Here is a 19,105-nt window from a genome sequence, read left to right on the forward strand (position 1 = left end):
GGGGTGTCTTTGCAAAGTGCTTCTGAAGGTGAGCTTTGAGGTAGCCTCCTCAAGTACCCGATCCTTCCTTTAAGGTCCCTAGAATTTGGTGTTATCTATGTTCTATCAATTTGTATCGTCACACGAATGGCAATCTTTCTCAAACTTGCATTTTATGCCAACCGTCGTCTTGGATCAACAGATTTCCTGTGAGCATTTACTCTCTTCCAGGCCTGCTACTAGTGACTTAAAAGGTGGCCTTGATGAAACTTCCAACAACTTTGGAGGGTCCACAAACAAGAGATGGGGAAACTAAGGTTCTGTGCATTTAGGTCACTTGTCCAGTGTCACAGAGTCAGTAAAAAACAAGAAAGGGACTTCAACCCATGCTCTTTCCATTATGTCGCATCATGATTTAAAACAGCCACACTCTAATATCAACGCTGGCCACATAATTCTACAATCCCAGAATCTGATAAACTATACTGAGTTTGGTGTATCTAAATCATGCTTGATTTTATCACCTGTCTTCTCAACTTTTATCCCCTATAGGTGTTCAGTAATTGAGTCCTTTCCAAATCTCTTCATCCCATAGCCACTTTAGCAGAATTCAAGATACTCAGCTCTCAGCCTGGTCTGCAACAGATTTCAGTGTAACTGGCCCAAAATCCAGATGGCCCAAGGGACAGGCAATACACACATTTAGCCTGAATGATTTTTACTTTATTTTCCCCACTCTTCCTAAACCCAGTCCCCACACAAATCACTGTATATGTACTTGCTATATAAACTCTGCTTCATCATCCATGTTGATAAGGACCTTCTAAATAATTTAAAACAAGAGAGTTATAGGACTTTCAGGGAAAACCATCTCATCATTTTTCCTTGTGTCAAACCTACTTCTGCCCAAACATACTGTGCCTTTTCTCTTCTTTCCCACCAAGTGGCACCACCAACCACCCTGACACTGTAGCCAGCAATCTAAAAATTATCACTGATTCCCTGTGCAAGTTATTATCTGTTTACCCACCTCTTCCACACTCAACCCTTTTCTGCCTACCCTGTGTCCTGGGGATTATAGTCTGACCTCTAAGGCTCTCTAACCCTTTTATCTTCTAGTTGGTTTTGTCCATGAAGAGCCATTAGCAGAAACTTTAAAGGAGGAAGGAAAGTAAGGTCAGAATTCCCTTCCTTTGGAGCTGCCTCACACTAGCTGCATTTCTTTAAGATAACAGATACTCTCAAGGCAGCTTTCGCCACAGGATTTCTCCTTTTGAGTTCTCCATCCCTTGCCCACTTAAGTAGAAAGGTATAACAATACCACTAATATTAGCTCTAGGCATTCATGTTGCCCTCATCTTTCTAAATAGTTCCTGTACTTAAAATTATACAAATCTAAGGGTGTCTTTCCTTCTGATTTATTCCTTCACTGTGCCCTTTCAGGCCTCAAGCAGTAAAAGTGCTGGAATAACTCAAATTCCCTTCCTCAGAAACTCTAGTAGTCTCTTTCAAAATTTTCTTCAAAATTTCCAGGTGAAGGCATCCACTTCCAGCCAAGATGGAGTAAAGAGCACCAAGATGGAGTAAAGGGCACCATATTTACCCTCCCACCTTAAATAACTAAAATAATGAATACAGGAAACGAAGTTTCTCAGGATACTGGACATCAGGCAATAAAATACAGTGATGTCAAAGAGATGGGGAGAAAAAGAGGTATCCTGAAATTGTTCAAGCTGAATGCCTGGGACCTGGACACAGGAAGAGAAAATCCACACCAAGGCCCGCAGTTTCCTGCAGTGAGTAAGAACTAGGAGCCTATGCAGAGCAAGGAGGCTAGAATTCTTAGGGCAAAGCAGGAGATAGGAAAGTTGCCCCGGAAGGTGTGCTCAAGTATTCAGGACAGTACCAGTCACTGTACACATGCGAAGAAACTGTCTGAGCCAGAAGGACTCAAAAGGATTACAGTGTACAATCAGTGGACTTCAAACAGGGCCATGAATAGTGGCTATTCACACCAGCCAGTGAGGAAAACCTCATAATTAACAGGGCTTGGGGGAGAGTACACAGAAGGGCTTTACCTCAGCAGTGAAGAAGAATTAGTCCTACTCAACAAAGCTTATAGCAGGACGCAAAAGGATCAAACTGTTTCCAAATAACTTAGACACACTGCAAAACAAAGATCAAGCTTATTTATAGAAATACAGAGATACTTGGTGTTGAACAAGGTAAGACACATAACATCTGGTATTTAGTCAAAAATTACCAGGTATGCAAAGAAGCAGGAAAATATGACTTAAAATGAGAAAAATCAAGGGACTCCAACCTAGAATTGACCTATCTGATAGAATGAGTTGGTGCAGATATTAAGCCAGTTATACGTGAAAGTCCTATGTTCAAAAAGCTAAAGGAAAGAGTGATTTAAAAGTTCAGACATATAAGGTTTTTAAAAAAATCAAGTTGAAATTATAAAAATGAAAACTAAAATATCTGAAATGAAAAGCTGACTGTATGAGATTAGATAACACATAAGATTAGTGACCTTCAAGAAACTGTAATAGAAACTATCAAAAATATAACAAAGAGAAAAAAGAGTTTTTAAAAATAAACAGAGCATCAATGAGCTGTGGAAAAACTTAAGTGACCTAATATATGTGAAATGGGAATACCTGATGGAGAGAACAAAGAAGGGATCAGGAGAAATACTTTAGACATAATGGTTATAAATTTCCAAATTTGATGAAAACTATAAAACCACATATTCAAGAACACAAATGAACTCCAAGCACAAGAAATATAAAGAAAACTCAGCCAAGCAACATCATAATCAAATTGTTCAAAACCAATAGTAAGGAGAAATCTTAAAAGCAGTCAGGGTGGAGATGGCAAACTATGCAAAAAAAAAAAGAAAAAAGAAAAAAATGTGAAAATGTCAACAGAAATAATGCAAGCTATGAGACAGCAGAGCAAGATTTGAAGAACTAGAAGAAAAATCTTTATACTAAAATTCTTTATCCTGTGGGGAAAAAATCTTTCAAAACTGACGCAGAAATAAAGATTTTTTTGAGACATACCAAAGATGTCATACCAAAATTCATCATCAGAGAAAACAAAAAAGAGCAACACATCTGTGGCTTCCCTGGTGATCCAGTGGTTAAGACCCTGCTGTTCCACTGCAGAGGGTGTGGGTTCTATCCCTAGTTGATGAAGTTCCACATGCCTCAAGATGTGGACCAAAAAAAAAAGGAAAAAAGATCAAAACTTCTCAGCAGCAGAACTGTACCACAAGAAGTTGGAGAAAATATCTCATGGAAATCTGGATCCATAAAATAAAAGGAAGAGCATAAAGGTAACTATGGGGGTATATATACACTTTTTAAAAAGTTCTGAATGTCTTAAAAAAGATAATTGACTGCTTAAAACTTAAATAGTGACCATGTATGGTGGGGTTTCAATACACGCAGAAGTAAAATGTACTGTATAACATAAACAGCAGTAGTAAAAAAGCTATGAGGCAAGAATTAGAAATACATTGTTGTATGGTCTTTTTAATTTATTTTTAATTGGAGGATAATTGCTTATAATATTGTGTTGGTTTCTACCATGTATCAACATGAATTAGCCATAGATATATGTATGTCCCCTCCCTCTTGAAACTCCATCCCACCTCCCACCCCCATCACACCCCTCTAGATTGTCATAGAGAACTGGATTTGAACTTCCTGTGTCATACAGCAAATTTCCACTGGCTATCTAATTTTACATATGGTTTTATATTACATATGAAGTGGTATAATAGCACTTGAAAGTTGACTCTGTTAAATTAAAGATGTATACTATAAACTTTAAAGCAACCACTAAAATAATATCTGAAAAAAGGATATGCTTAATTAGCCAATAAAGGAGGAAAAAAATAGAATTAAAAAAATAATTAATCCAAAAGAAGGCAGAAAAAGAGAAAAGAGAACAAAAACAGATGGAACAAATAGAAAAGAAAAAAAAACAACATGTTATGTTTAAAACAAACCATAGGAATTACATTATATATAGTCCAAACACCCTAATTAGAAGGCAGAGATTTTTATGTCTTGCCTTGTTAAGCTGCCTATAAAAAGCCCATTTTAAATATAAGAAAACAAACAGGTTAAAAAGGAAAAGCAGGAAAAAGATACACCTTAAAACAACAATCAAAAGAGAGATGGACTTTGCTATATTAGTATAACACTCAGTAGATTTTAAAGCAAAAATATTACGAGAAATAATGATTCAGTAAATACTGAAGAAAAAATAGCATCAGAAATTATGAAATATAAAGTGGATGACTCAACAATATGACCTAAAAATCTCAAATATGAATCCACCTAATAACAGAGTGTCAGAATACCTAAAGCAAAATCTGGTAGAACTGCAAGGAGAAACGTGTATGTCTACATTATCATGAGAGATTTAAATGTGCCACTCTCAATAATTGGTAGAACAGGTAGATAATCAGCAAGTACATAATACATACCAGTAGTCAATAAAGCTAACTGACATGTAAAAAGCACTTTTCCCAACAAGAGTAGAATATATTTTTTCTTTTCAAGAGCACATGGAATACTTACTAGGTTAGTACAAATGTAATTGTAGTTTTGGACTATGAATTTTAAATTATAACTAGGCTCAAACACATCTTTATTAATCAAGATAGGAACCATTATAATCAATACATTTTTGCCAATGAGAAATAAGCTTGTTTATTCCTCTAGCATAAAAATCTATGCTTCAGGATTTGACAAAATCTTGGAAAGTATTTTCTGCCTCCTGCTGGTTGTGGAAGCATTTTCCCTGAAAAAAGTTTTCTAGATGCTTGAAGAAGTAGTAGTCAGTTGGCAAGAGGTCAGGTGAATACTGCAGATGAGGCAAAACTTCATAGTCCAATTTGTTCAACTTTTGAAGTGCTGACTGTGTGATGTGTGGTCAGGTGTTCTTATGGAGAAGAGGGCCCTTTCTGTTGACTGATGCCAGCTGCAAGCATTGCAGTCTTTGGTGCAATTCATCCATTTGCTGAACATACTTTTCAGATGCAATGGTTTCACCGGAATTCAAAAAGCTAAAGGACATCACCAGATGGCCAACACCGAAATCAGATTGATTATATTCTTTGCAGCCAAAGATGGAGAAGCTCTATACAGTCAGCAAAAACAAGACCAGAAGCTGACTGTAACTCAGATCATGAACTCCTTATTGCCAAATTCAGACTTAAGTTGAAGAAAGTGGGGAAAACCACTAGACTATTCAGGTATGACCTAAGTCAAAACCCTTACGATTATACAGTGGGCGTGAGAAATAGATTTAAGGGACTAGATCGATAGACAGAGTGCCTGATGAACTATGGATGGAGGTTTGTGACATTGTACAGGACACAGGGAGCAAGACCATCCCCAAGAAAAAGAAATGCAAAAAAGCAAAATGGCTGTCTAAGGAGGCCTTACAAATAGCTGTGAAAAGAAGAGAAGCAAAAAGCAAAGGAGAAAAGGAAAGATATATCCATTTGAATGCAGAGTTCCAAAGAATAGCAAGGAGAGATAAGAAAGCCTTCCTCGGTGATCAATGCAAAGAAATAGAGAAAAACAATAGAATGGGAAAGACTAGAGATCTCTTCAAGAAATTTAGAGCTACCAAGGGAATTTTTCATGCAAAGATGGGCACAATAAGGGATAGAAATGGTATGGACCTAACAGAAACAGAAGAAATTAAGAAGAGGCGGCAAGAATACACAGAAGAACTGTACAAAAAACATCTTCATGACTCAGATAATCATGATGGTGTGATCACTCACCTAGAGCCAGACATCCTGGAATGTGAAGTCAAGTGGGCCTTAGGAAGCATCACTACGAACAAAGCTAGTGGAGATGATGGAATTCCAGTTGAGATATTTCAAATCCTAAAAGATGATGCTTTGAAAGTGCTGCACTCAATATGCCAGCAAATTTGGAAAACTCAGCAGTGGTCACAGGACTGGAAAAGGTCAGTTTTCATTCCAATCCTAAAGAAAGGCAATCCCAAGGAATGCTCAAACTACCACACAATTGTACTCATCTCACATGCTAGTAAAGTAATGCTCAAAATTCTCCAAGCCAGGTTTTAGCAATACGTGAACTGTGAACTTCCAGATGTTCAAGCTGGTTTTAGAAAAGGCAAAGGAACCAGAGATCAAATTGGCAACATCCACTGGATCACTGAAAAAGCAACAGAGTTCCAGAAAAACACCTATTTCTGCTTTATTGACTATGCCAAAGCCTTTGACTGTGTGGATCACAATAAACTGTGGAAAATTCTGAAAGAGATGGGAATACCAGACCACTTGACCTGCCTCTTGAGAAATCTGTATGCAGGTCAGGAAGCAACAGTTAGAACTGGACATGGAACAACAGACTGGTTTCAAATAGGAAAAGCAGTACATCAAGGCTGTATATTGTCACCCTGCTTATTTACCTTATATGCAGAGTACATCATGAGAAATGCTGGGCTGGATGAAGCACAAGCTGGAATCAAGATTGCTGGGAGAAATATCAATAACCTCAGATAAGCAGATGACACCACCCTTATGGCAGAAAGTGAAGAAGAACTAAAGACTTTTGATGAAAGTGAAAGAGCAGAATGAAAAAGTTGGCTTAAAGCTCAACATTCAGAAAATTAAGATCACGGCATTCGGTCCCATCACTTCATGGCAAATAGATGGGCAAACAGTGGAAACAGTGGCTGACATTATTTTTTTAGGCTCCAAAATCACTGCAGATGGTGACTCAGCCATGAAATTAAAAGATGCTTACTCCTTGGAAGGAAAGTTATGACCAACCTAGACAGCATACTATGAAGTAGAGACATTACTTTGCCAACAAAGGTCCGTCTAGTCAAGGCTATGGTTTTTCCAGTGGTCATGCATGGATGTGAGAGTTGGACTGTAAAGAAAGCAGAGCGCTGAAGAATTGATGCTTTTGAACTGTGGTGTTGGATAAGACTCTTGAGAGTCCTTTGGACTGCAAGGAGATCCAACCAGTCAATCCTAAAAGAAATCAGTCCTGAATATTCATTGGAAGGGCTGATGCTGAAGCTGAAACTCCAATCCTTTGGCCACCTGATGTGAAGACCTTACTCATTTGAAAAGACCTTGATGCTGGAAAAGATTGAGGGCAGGAGGAGAAGGGGACGACAGAGGATTGAGATGGTTGGACGGCATCACTGACTCAATGGACATGAATTTGGGTAAACTCCAGGAGTTGGTGATGAACAGGGAGGCCTGGCGTGCTGCAGTCCATGGGGTCACAAAGAGTCGGACATGACTAAGCAACTGAACTGAAGTGAACTGAAAGTAAACCAAACCATCAGCAGACCACCAAACAGTGAGCATGACCTTTTTCTGGTGCAAGTTTGGCTTTGGAAAGTGCATTTAAGTTTCTTCTTGGTTCAAACTCTGAGCTAGTCACCTCCCATTGTCATATGAAATCCACTTTCATCACACATCACAATCCGATCAAGAAATGGTTTGTTGCTGTTGCATACAGTTAAGAGAAGACGACACTTCAAAATGACAATTTTTTTGATTTTTGGTCAGCTCATGAGGCAGACACTTATCAACCTTTTTCATCTTTCCAATTTGCTTCAAATGCCAAATGAATGTAGGATGGTCGACACTGAGATCTTGGGAAACTTTTCATGTAGTTGTAAGAGCATCAGCTTCAGTGATCCTCTCAACTGATCACTGTCAACTTCCCAATGGCTGGCCACTATGCTCCTCATCCTCAAGGCTCTCGTCTCCTTTGCAAAACTTCTTGAACCATGACCGCTTCTTGTACACTTGTTACCAGTTCCTGAGCCAGATGTGTTGCCGATGCTGTGAGTTGTCTATGCTGCTTTATAACCAAATCACTTGAATTCACCTTTTTCTCTAACATCATTTCCCTAGTCTAAAATAAATATAAAATAAACAGTAAGAAATAAGTCATTAATGAAAAAGTAAAGTGAGAAATGTGCATTAAAATGATGTATAACATAACCACATTTAAGAATGTATTCCAATATCAAACATCAAAGTTCAACACAGTAAAACTGCAAGTACTTTTGCACCAACCTAATACCAAAACAGACCACATTCTGGACCATAAAACAAGTCTTGAAAAGCTAACAAAAATTCAAATCATATAAACTACTTTTGTGACTTAAATGGAACTAAATTATAAATCAATAATAGATATGTGGAACATCTTCAAATATTTGGAGACCGAATGACTCACTTCTATAAGCCATAGGTCAAAAAGATACTTAAAAAAACTAGAAAATGTATTCACTGAATGAAAATAAAAACAGCAAAACTTGTGTGATGCAGCTGAAGCCAAACTTAAAAATTTACAGCCTCAAATGTCTATATTAGAAAAGAAGTCTCAAGTAAATGACCTTAATTTCTTACTTAATACATTAGAAAAAAAAGAGTAAGAGGGATACAAAGTTAGCAGAAGAAAAAATAAAATAAAATTTAGGGTAAGTATAAATAAATTAAAAAATAATAAAGAGAATAAATGAAAACAAATCTGACTCTTTCAGAAGATCCATAATATCAATAGATTTCTGGCAAGAATGATCAAGAAAATAAACAGAAAAGAGACAAATAACCAGTATTCAGAATGAGGGAAATGAAATTACAACAGATTCTATAAATGTTTAAATGATAAAAGTATTATGAGCGCCTTAGATGATATGTACAGATTCCTTGAACTATATTAATAGAAACTATCAAACCTCACTCAAGAAGAAAAAGATAATCTGCACAGTCCTCTATTATTAAGTCAATTGACTTTTCTGTCTCCTCCATTAAAATAAAAAACAAAGAACACTCAAATGGCTTCACCGGTGAATTCTACCAAACATCTGAGAAAAGAAACAGTGTCAATTCCACATGAACCCTTACAGAAAACTGAGGAGAAAGAAATATTTCCCTGCTCATTCTATGAGGCCATAATTATCTTGATAACAAAACTTAGAAGACAATATAAAGAAAGAAAATTAGATCATTACCAAACATTAACACAGATGCAAATATTCTTGAAATTTTAGCAAATAGAATCCAACAAAATATAAAAAGGATAATAGGTCCTGGCCAAGTGGAATCTACATCAGTAATACAAAGTTAATTTAAAGTTCAAAAAAAAAAAATCAATGAATGTAACTGAGCATATTAACAGTCTTTGAAAAAATTATGATCTCAATAGTTACAGAAAAAAGCAACTGACAAAATATTACACCCATTCTTCATTTAAAAAAATTTTAAAAACTTCTTAGCACAGGAGATTCTAGCCAGTGTACTATGGCAAGAAAAGTTAAGACATTCTCGTTGAAAGGAAGAAGTAAAATTGCATTTTTTCACAGATAACATGATCAGATAGACAATCTGATGGTACCAGCAAAAAGTTATAAGAACTAAATAAGTAATTTAACAAGATGGCAAGATACACGGTCAATATACAAGTAGCAACAAACAATTGACAGCTGAAACCTAAAAGGACAACATTATTTTCAATGGCATCAAAAAATGTGAACTACCTACAGATAATCTGAGAAAGATCCAACTACTAAAAGCTAAAAAAACACTGTTGAGAGAAATTAAGGAAGACCTAAATAAATGAACAGATATACTCTGTCCAAAGATAGAAAACAAAATTTAAGACGTCAATTCTCTCCCCAAATTAATGTACAGATTAAACTAAATTGCAATTAAAATCTAAGCAGGGCTTTATTTTGAAATGATTGTAAAATTAATATGGAAATGTAACAGATATAGAATAACCAAAACAACTTTAAAAACAAAAAAGTTGAAGGATATTCTACCCGACTTTAATGTATCTATTACAAAGCTTTGTCATCAAAACTAAGTGGTAACAGCATTAAAATAGACAAAGAAATCAATGTAATGAAATAAAACATCCAGAAATGGGTCCACATACACACATGGTAAACTGATTCTGTTCAAAGGTACAAAGACACTTCTTGAGAGATAGGACAGGCTTTTTATCAAATGGTACTGGAACAGCTGATACCATATGCAAAAAATAAAGCTTGTCCATATCTTGTTCTACAGGTTAACATAAAATAGATCCTGGATGTAATGTAAAATAACAAATAAAGCTTCTTAAAAAAAAAATAGGAGAAACTACCTGAGATTTCAGAGTAGGCTCAACTTCTTAGATATCAAAACCATGATCCATGAAAGAATAAACCGATAAAACAGACATCATTAAAATTACAAATTGATAAATTAAACTTCACCAAAATTAAGAACTCTGCTTTTCAAGACACTGTTAAGAAAATGAAAATATAAGCCATAAAATGGGAGAAAATTTTTCCAAATCACAACTATGATTTAAAAAAAAAAACTTGTAATGAGAATATACATAAAAACCTCTCAAAAATCAATAAAGAAATAGGTCATTTTTTTAAATGGACAAAAGATTTAATAAACACTTCAACCAAGAAGATATATGAAATACCTATGGGGAAATAAGCACATGATAAGAAGCTTGAGATTATTAGTCATTAGGGAAGTACACATTAAAACCCCATGAGAGAATTCCACATTAATAGAATAACTAAAATTTAAAAGTGACCACAGCAGTTGGAGCAAACTGGAATCACTCTGAAATACAGATTGGATGCATCTTAAAAAGTTAAATACACACCTACCATGTAAACTAGCCATTCCACTTCTAAGTATTTAACCAAGAGAAACAAAGGCTGTACAAAGACATTTATACAAGTAATCATATCAGCTTTATGTGTAGTAGCTAAGAAGCAGCAAATAATTCAAATGTCCATCAACAGGTTAATGGATAAACTACATATGGCATAGTTGTACAATGGAATACTACTCAGAAAAACAAAACAAAAACTATGTATGCACATACCACCTGGACAAATCTCAAGAGGATCATGCTAAAGAAAAGTCACCATACTTAAAAGATACATATTGTATGACCCTACAGATAAAAATTCTAAAAAAGTTTAAATAATCTATCCTGACAGAAAGCAGCTCACTGGTTCTTGGAGGGAATTAGAAAAGGGCACAAGAAATCAACAGGGGGTATAAGAAATGTTCTTTATTTTGATTGTGATGACAGTGTCATGGATAATATTAAAACTTCTCAAATATGTACAGTTTACCGTATGCCAGGTATACCTCAATAAAGCTGCTGAAAAATATCCCAGTGGTGAATGCCTTTTCTTTCCCAGGGTACTCTGACTGCTATATTCTTTCCTCATCTCCTACATTCAACTAGTAATTAATTCTTAACCATTCTATTCTAATCCATCTCTTCTAGTCCCATAACTACGCTAACCCATCTCTCGCCTGTGTGAAAATAGTCTCTTCAGTCCTCACCACTTCAATTCATTTGCCACCTTGCAGCCAGAATTAACTTTCTAAAACACATCCCTGAGTGTCAGTCACTTCAATAGCTGCTGCTTGCTCTAGAGATACATTTCAACCTCCTTAATCTGATTCACCCGATCCTCCCTGAGCTGGCCTTTGCACTCTCCCCATCCTCCTTTTTGGTGATTTCCCACTTCACCCTCTCCTGTCTGCCCATAATCAGCAGTGCACCAGCCTTGTATAGCTTTGCCCATGCTGTACCAAGTCAGATAATCCACTTCCCTTTGTCTTTCTCCAGCCCAGTCATACTGAGGCTTTGCAACTCTCCAGTTGGGTATTATCTCCTCTGAGCCTATAGTGGGCCATTTGTACTTCTCTCAACTCCTGAGAATCTTTTAAAATTGATTTTTATTGGAGTATAGTTGATTAACAATGTTGTGTTAGTTTCAGGTGTACAGCAAAGTGAATCAGCAATATCCACTCTTTTTTTTTAGATTTTTTTCCCATACAGGCCATTACAGAGGAGAATCTTCTTATACCTTGCCACAGCACCAATCTCACTATCACATAATCTCCTTTGCCAGACTAGACAGAAGCAGAATGGAGGAAAGCTTGAAAGCAAAGGCCAATCCTTGCTTTCCCAGAGCCTACCACAGTGCTCAGGCCCAGAGCACATTCCCAAATCAGTGAACAAACAAATGAACGCAAGAGCTGGTTTGGGTGACCTCCTCTTACATAATCTGAGTAGACTCTAAATTCTACCTTATAAAAATAGGGGCAGGTAAGAGGCTGAATACTCTCTCTAGTACATTCTGGCAAAATAATTATTTCAAATATTTTGGGGTGGGGGTGGGGAAGATTCACTACCTGAAACTGTTTTCAGAACCAGCTGATAACATGGTGATTTGAACTAAGCGAAGTAGGTTAGGGAAAAGGAACCAGATTCCAGGAAAAGACAAGGTCCACAGTAACAATTAACACAGACTGGAAGAAGGTCCAGCCTCTGCCCAGTAAACTTAACTTCAACCAGAAAGACACAGATCTCCACCCTCTGGGTTAGTTCCTTCTCCCAATACACATGTTTTGACTTCCAAATCCAGCAGGGAGGCTCCCTTCCCCTCAAAATCAATCTCCAGGCCTTCTTACCCTCTGGGTTCCTTCAAGCATCCTTAATAAAGAGTTTTCTGAGCCTGCCACCAGGAAGTCCTCCTTAGCTGATTCCTTCAAGAGTCAGGCCAATGGCCACCAGGTCAAAAGCCAAGGACAGGATCTCATTAACAGGAGACTCCCAGAAGACCAGGAGGCAGTCAGAAGGCTGGAAGACCCAGCTGGCAACTTAAGAAGTACAACTTCAGGATGCATTTGGTGAATTACAGGGAAGAGGTGAAAAGCAAGCAAAATAAAACAGAACTCTACCCTCTATACTCCAGCCACAAACTAAAAGGCAGCTTGCCTTCTATCTCACTGCTCTGCGATTCAAAACCGTCATCATTTCCTCCCCCTAATACCGTATTTTAAAAATTAATCTAATGATGACTGCTTTCCAATATTTTGGAAATGACTTGACTCTTTAGAGATCAAATCAGAGACACTTTAGAGACAAATGTTAAGGTATGAAAAGTGCTTTAGTGGAACATAGTCACGGATTAGGTAAATTCACCATTTTGCATCTTGTTCTTAAAAAGAAAGGTCATTAATAAAAATGGAAAGATAATCCTAGGCCGTTTCTACCCAGGATAACTGTAGCCAAAGAGCATTATACCATCCAATCTAAACTGCGCCTCAAATATTATCACAAGTTGCTGAAAGCGTTGAAAGCTACAAGCAACACAGGTCTTAAAATGCCTTACAGTAGCCAGATTGAAATTAAAAGGCTCAAAAATGCCTAGGTGAAAGTCGCTTAGTCGTGTCCGACTCTTTGCGACCCCATGGACTATACAGTCCATGGAATTCTCCAGGCCAGAATACTGGAGTGGGTAGCCTTTCCCTTCTCCAGGGGATCTTTCCAACCCAGGGATCGAACCTCGGTCTCCCGCATTGTAGGCGGATTCTTTACCGGGAAATATCCTGAAATAAGGTGGTCGAGGGCCCTGGGTGGCGGGGCGGGGCGGGGGGGGGGACCGGAATTAACATAATTAACTGGATAGTGACTGCAGAGGACCCAGGGTTCCAGACATCTTAGGCAGCATGGGGGAATGCAGTAAAGGCCCACCCGTTTCTTGAGTGGCCGGACACCTCACCCAGGAGTGAACACAGGGGACTCAACAAGATCTCGGAGGCCGAGGGCCCGGCTGGCGTTAAGACTCAGGCGGTCAGAGGAGGAAGAGGAGGCGGCGACTGCGGGAAAGGGGAGGGAGGCTTGGGCCAGATACGCTCTCCGGTTGGAGAACGTTCGCGCTGCGAGCCTACGCTTCTGTTAAAGCCCCTGGTACACACGTGGGACTGAGAGGAGGGTCACTTACTTGTCCAATCTGAAATTACATTTTAGCTATCAGGGCTCTGCAGGTTGCCGAGCGGAGCCCCACCGCGCCTGGACTGGGCGGTCCACGGGGGCAGCTGAGGCTCCGCCCCGCCCCGCCCCGCGCGCTGCCCCGCCCCCTTCTGCCGGGGCCCTTGTAAAGCGTGCCGCGATTGGTCCTTCGAACCGGGCCGGGGATTGGCCCCCGCCTGCTCCTGCGCTCCTACGGCTCCGGCGAGGGGTGTGGACCTCAGTCTCTTAACAGGTTCTTCCACCCTTTCAGGGACTTTTAAGGCCTGAAGTGGACTCTGTCCTCTCAGGCCGCGAGTTTCCTGCTCTGCAGGCTCTTCTAGCAGAATTTATCCACGCAAACTCTCCGTAGCCGCTGGTGGGTATATGTGTCCAGCGTGTATCCTGTAACTTTGCGTTTCAACAATGCACTGAACACCAGGCAGGACTCATGCAGACAGTTGCTAAAATAAAGTGGTGGTGGTTTAGTCGCTAAGTCGTTTTCGACTCTTGCGACCCCATGGACTGTGGCCTGCCAGGCTCCTCTGTCCATGGGATTCTCCAAGTCAAGAATACCGGAGTGGGTTGCCATTTCCTTCGCCAGGGCATCTTCCTGACGGAATCGAACCTGGGTCTCCTGCATTACATGCAGATTCTTTACCAACTGAGCTAAGAGGGAAGCCCTTCTAATAATATTTATCAAATGTTTTTAGTTTGTGCCAGATCCTATTCCTGATACTTTATTTAAATTTACTCATCTAATTTTGTGAGCAACCATCAGAAGTGTCACAGTTTGTAAATCTACAAATAGGTCCCAGCCGCTAAGGAAATTATAGTCTGGTGGGTCCTGGATACACCTATCTTTTTAATCTTCACTATCCTACATTTCCAGTTAGCTAGGTCCTATTTGTCCCTAGTTTACAGATGCAGGGAGCCTGAAACGTTTTTTGCCTTGTAGACCCTGATGCTGGGAAAGATTGAGGGCAGGAGAAGAAGGGGACGACAGAGGATGAGATGGTTGGATGGCATCACTGACTCAATGGACATGGGTTTGGGTGGACTCTGGGAGTTGGTGATGGGCAGGGAGGCCTGGTGCGCTGCGGTTCATGGGATCACAAAGAGTCAGACAGGACTGAGCGACTGAACTGAACTGAACTGAGACACCCAGTAAGTAACAGGAGGGAAGATTCCGCAAACTTAGTTTAAACCTGAGCCATGTCTTTTAAAAAGTCAGGCTCCCAGGCTGACGGGACTGGCATTTGGAAGGAAATTTATCAAGTCTAAATTCTTTATTTTCCTAGAAAAGGAGACTGAGGCACAGTAAAAGGAAGTGATTGTCCAAGGACACGCCAGCTCTGAGAGGTAAGCCTAGGTAATCACTGTGCTTTCACTGAACTGGAATGTGTGCCATGTGTGTGACAGTCACTCTGCTCTCCTCGTAACTACCCCAAATACATGTTCTTCTCTTGGTCTTACAAGTGAGGATACTGGCTCAGTACCCTTCTAGGTTCTTCTAGCTGGTCTAAGAATTGAATTTACAGATCAATGGGAGAAAAACAAATGAAAGTTTAATCACGTGTACATGGGAAAGACCCAGTAAAACTGAGTAACTGAAAACCATCCTCAAAAAAAGACAAAAATGTTGGGGGTAGTGGTTTGAGTTTTCAGAAGGGAGGAAGGCAGTTTACATGAAGATGGAAAAGAAAATGTTTGGTAAACAAATGTTTTTGGATGCGCAGAGACAGTAGGACACAGAACGGAATTAGGAAAAAAAAAAACCTTCCCAGGTTTCTCCCAGTCTACCATACCTAGTTCATACTATAGTTATCTATGATAGCTTCTTGGAAGAGGTGCCCTGTCTACATTCTTTAGGCAGCTAACGGGGCACATCAGAGTTTTTCCTGAGTCTTCTTGGGCTTTGAATTTTTTCAGCTCTAAATAATTTGCATGCCAAAGAGACATTTTGGGGTGGCAACTCTAGCCCCCCCATAGGGTCATTTTCTTTCTTCTACACCATGACTGTTCACCTTCATTTCCAACAAATAGCCAAAGCTTTAACCACGGACTCTTTGGCAATGTGGGAAGTACTAGGATCTGGTTCTCGGCACCTGTGTGAATCATAATGTATTAATACAATAGGAATAATAATATTAAGACCTTTTCATCTTACCTTTCCAGAGTATTGTGATGAGTAAATAAGGTAATAAATATAGAAATACTTGGTGAAGTGTTAGAAGCTGAACACATGTAAGATGGCTTCTGAACCTTCCTCAGTTGTACCTCAGGAATAGAATAAATGAATATACTGATTGCCTAGGAACTACAGCAAGAGATCTCATCTTGGCTAGACTTGAATTAATGTGGGTTTTCTTCCTGGCCTTGATAGATGTCTCTGTTACTAGGCATTTGTATTTGATTTGGGGTTTGTTTCCTCTTATCACCATGCTGTTGTCAGGGGTAATAGCAACAACAGCACAGTGGCTGGAGCTCCAGCAGCCATCTTGGACCATGAGAGGATTTCAGGAATGAGGGCTACACATCCCAGGGTGCAAGGGCTTGAGTTTCTAACACCATGCAGTACCAGACCAACACCCACTGCCCACTTCTACTTGTAAGAAAGAAACTGCTTTCTTGTGTAAGACACTGCAATTTTGTGTTTTATGTCTATGGGGCCAAACATAGTCACAGATACATATACCTTATGTCACAGAAATCCTAGAGCAACTCTGTGATAGACGCAGAAGCAGACCTGGAGAGTGTAAATGACTTGTTCAGTGTCATCCAGCCAAGTGATAGAGGCATAATTTTGTGGCTCATTCTCATTTTCTTTTTCAACTATGACCCACTGCCTATTGTGCATGAACAAATCTATTATTTTTTTCATCCGCTACAAGTCCCCTACATATGAATGAGTTCTGTTTTGTGAGAACATTCATTAAGTCCAACAAAGTTAGACTAGGTACCCAAGTAACACAATTGGCTATATAGTACTGTACTGTAATAGGTTTGTAATACTTTTCATACAGCAAACACATAAAAAAACAAACAAAAAGCAAAGCATTTTTAATTTTATAGTACAGTATCTTGAAAAGTACAGTAGTACCCTACAACAGCTAGCCTACAGGGACACATTCACATCTTTCAAAGTTTGCAACTTGAAGGTTTGTATGTAGGGGACTTACTGTACTTCCATCCCATTCATTTATTCTAGGAGGTGGCAAACTTTTTCTATAAAGCACCAAATAGTAAATTTTTTGCACTTTGTGAGTCATCTAGTTTCTGTTGCAACTACTCAACTCTGCTTTTGTAGGGCAAAAGCAACCATTGATAAAAGTAAATAAGTGGGTGTGACTATTGCGATACAACTTTACAAAGGCATACAATGGCCAGTGTGACCTAGTGTGCCTTAGCTTGCCAACCGCTGATTTATTAGATTCCGATGTCCCATCACAAAAGTGCATCAGAAATATATTACAGGGTGTAGGGGGACTGTGACATTCCAGGCACCTATACACTGTTGACCAGTGTAAAGCTAGTGAGTGACAATGAGATCCAAAAGAAAAAAAGATCCCTAAATTGATAATCATGAGATCTGGACACTCAGTTCAAATCTGCCCTGAAACCAGACCTATATCCTGAACCAACCCCAGTTGCCCAAGTTTCTTATATATTGGGATCAAATAATGCAAATATTATCCGTACTTTCCCATTTTTCATGGCTACAGGGAAGACTGAGATAAGATGATATACATAACCATAACTTGAAAGCTGCAAGTGTTATCCAACTGTGTGTACACTGCTTCACTTTAGACGGGGTTATAGCCTCCTTCAGCTCCCTATCCTTGCCTCTGTCATGGAACTAGAATGTATCAAATGCTTAGTAGTTATTAGTGCATCTGTTTATTTCCACTCAGCATAAAGGATTATCGTGTCGCATTGGATTAAAAGACTCAATTACTGGAAAGTCTTAACGTCCACTCTAGGTATTGGCAGGCAGTGTGGGGGTCACGCAGAGTCGTTGTCCAGTAGACAGGTCACAAGTCACATCAGTGACGCAGCACATCAGATTTAAGTGAGACAGAAAGAGCTGGGTTGTGAAACTGGAACCAGCTGAACTGGAAGTTTGTGTAATTTCCTTCCTGTTCAGAAACTATTATGTGCAACCCCAGGAGTCAGACAAGAGACCTGGTGCTCTCCCTGGTGATCCATGGTGACCCTCTGATGCTCCAACTGCATTCTCTGAAAGCTTTTTATAATTAACCACCCCCTCCGCACTATGGAGAAGACATGTTTTCCCTGAGATTCTTAGAATCATGGCACAGAAATAGGTATGATTATTCATTTATTCATGAATTCAGACATTTATGTATTCGCACATCTAACAGAGATTGAGAGACTGTTTTTTTAATTTATATATTTATTTTAATTGGAGGATAGTTACTTTACAATATTGTTATGGTATTTGCCATACATCAGTATGAATCGGCCATGGGCATACATGTGTCCCCTCTGTCCTGAACCTCCCTTCCGCCTCATTCCCTATCCCATCCTTCCAGGATGTCAGAGTACTAGCTTTGGGTGCCCTTCATCATACATCAAACTCCCACTGGTCGTCTATTTTACATATACTAATGTGTATGTTTCAATGCTATTCTCTCAAATCATCCCACCCTCTCCCTCTCCCACTGACTCCAAAAGTCTGTTCTTTATGGAGATGGTGTTGAGAAGAACAGATATTGTCCATGTCATCATGGAACTGACAGTCACGAAACAGACATTCAATATATAAGCTTACAGATACATATATATATATATATAGAGAGAGAGAGAAAAAGAGAGAGAGAGAAAGATATAGATAGATAAAACTGCAACTGAATCCATGTAGATGGATCCAGTTGCAGGTAGGACGGGATGTGGGATACTATAACAGAGGGAGCGTGATTTCAAATGAAGTCTGAAATTGGTGATTCTGAGGAGCCTGGTGCATTACATACACTGAAGACCTAAGGGTCTTCAACAACCTTGTAAAGTGGCTACTATCACAACCACTGACAACTAGGGAAACTGAGGCTTAAAGGGAGATTAGCTGATTGGCCTCAGGTTGCACTGTTAGTAAGTTTGAAGCAGGTGGTGCTCTTTCCACTGCTCTGCACTGCACAGCACAAACCCAGAGGTCGCATTTTTCCAGCTTCCACCTTTGCACACACTATACCTCCTTCCACCTGGAAAGCCTACCCCTCCATCCTTCTCTTGTTGGATTC

At 39.2% G+C, this 19,105-nt stretch overlaps 2 protein-coding genes across 18 annotated transcripts in view; one reads left to right on the forward strand and one right to left on the reverse strand.

Moving 5' to 3' along the window:
- The window catches only part of FGGY (FGGY carbohydrate kinase domain containing), a 486,984-nt gene extending 473,075 nt beyond the window's left edge, over positions 1-13,909 (reverse strand). For 11 of the 16 annotated variants that reach the window (XM_081486695.1, XM_081486697.1, XM_081486688.1 and 8 more), the window contains exon 1: positions 13,840-13,909. The gene's annotated coding sequence lies outside the window, so the exon portion shown is untranslated. Of the gene's footprint in view, positions 1-13,589; positions 13,692-13,839 lie in introns of those variants that run through there. The other 5 variants (XM_081486691.1, XM_081486687.1, XM_081486690.1 and 2 more) reach the window with 2 other exon arrangements.
- A 114-nt stretch (positions 13,910-14,023) lies between these two features.
- LOC145505040 (uncharacterized) overlaps positions 14,024-19,105 on the forward strand; it is a 387,325-nt gene continuing 382,243 nt past the window's right edge. For both annotated transcript variants that reach the window (XR_014052733.1, XR_014052735.1), the window contains exons 1-2: positions 14,024-14,223; positions 15,146-15,206. The gene's annotated coding sequence lies outside the window, so the exon portion shown is untranslated. The remainder of the gene's footprint in view (positions 14,224-15,145; positions 15,207-19,105) is intronic.

The sequence above is a fragment of the Giraffa tippelskirchi genome, chromosome 5 (genome assembly GCF_054371585.1).
Source record: "Giraffa tippelskirchi isolate mGirTip1 chromosome 5, T2T-mGirTip1v1.2.pri, whole genome shotgun sequence".
Classification (NCBI taxonomy): domain Eukaryota; kingdom Metazoa; phylum Chordata; class Mammalia; order Artiodactyla; family Giraffidae; genus Giraffa; species Giraffa tippelskirchi.